Source organism: Esox lucius, chromosome 17 (genome assembly GCF_011004845.1).
Source record: "Esox lucius isolate fEsoLuc1 chromosome 17, fEsoLuc1.pri, whole genome shotgun sequence".
Lineage (NCBI taxonomy): Eukaryota > Metazoa > Chordata > Actinopteri > Esociformes > Esocidae > Esox > Esox lucius.
The window spans coordinates 27,456,269-27,457,438 of NC_047585.1; positions in this window are offsets into that span (position 1 = coordinate 27,456,269).

The following is a 1,170-nucleotide window of genomic DNA, read 5'->3' on the forward strand; positions in this document are numbered from 1 at the left end:
TTTCTTATTAACGTGTTATACATGGATCCGCTGAGCTGAAATGGTAGAACGTTAGTCCAGTTTCCACCAGTGTAAGTACCCAATGGTATGATTGGTGCTTTCTACAACACTATGAGTATGATTGGTTAAAACCACATGCCAATAAGATAGGATAGCCTATTGAAGTAGGCATTTTGGTTTGCAGAGGGGGTCGTAACGAACAGGAGAACAGCAAGAAATGAAACTAATGGCTCGCTAAAAAGACTTACAAGAAATAATGTTACGAATGGCGTATCGAAACTGAGCAATGGAAACCGGAAGGTCAACACTCGTTACTATGGTAAACCAACCCACTCTCTTCCCTTTGCGTACATATAACACGGGTTCACACTTCACAATTTCGTGCTATGCATACGCCAAAGTCCTTTTTTGCGTGCAGTGCAGACGCGATCTCCTCTAATTAAGAACTATGGTGAATAAATGCGATATTAAAGTTTTACCTTTACCCTTTGACGTTCTTTCAAGAAAAAAGTAAATCTTCGGCTTTTAAACGATTCGTCAATCTTCGGGAAATCCGTGCCTCGATGATGGTGACGTCAAATAAGTTTCAGTTGGTGCGTGTCAATGAAACGATTTTATTGACCATTATTATTACAGTTTTTTCTGATTGTTTAGCACTTTTTTTGTAACTATTGGCTATTTTTGCAAAACTCTACACACAAACAAGAAAACCTTTCACTCAATTATCAAAACATTGTAGTTCTCTTGCAAAAGCGAACACAGCTAGATTAACTCTTCACACCTTCGTAAAAATTGTGTTTTCGTATCAAACAGTAAACACAAGCCATCATTTACTAAGCACACAATGTGCCAACTACACACTGATGGTATGAATACAAAACACATCTGGCTTTTGCTTTCTCTGTGTACAGATGTCAATTTGAGGTCATACTTTTGTCATAGTGTCATGTAAACATACAAGGATCCAAACTTCAAGTATTGGTGTTTATTCACACTCATCAAAACCAAGACAAAGTCAGAACACAAAATAGTAATTTCACAAAACAAAATAAAAGTAAAAGACAATCAGCCTACATCATGTCGTCTTTCTGGGTCCGGCCACCAGGGCCGGACCCAGGGAAAATATCTCCTTGAATGCCGTATCCAGGCCTGACATGATGCCGGGTCAAT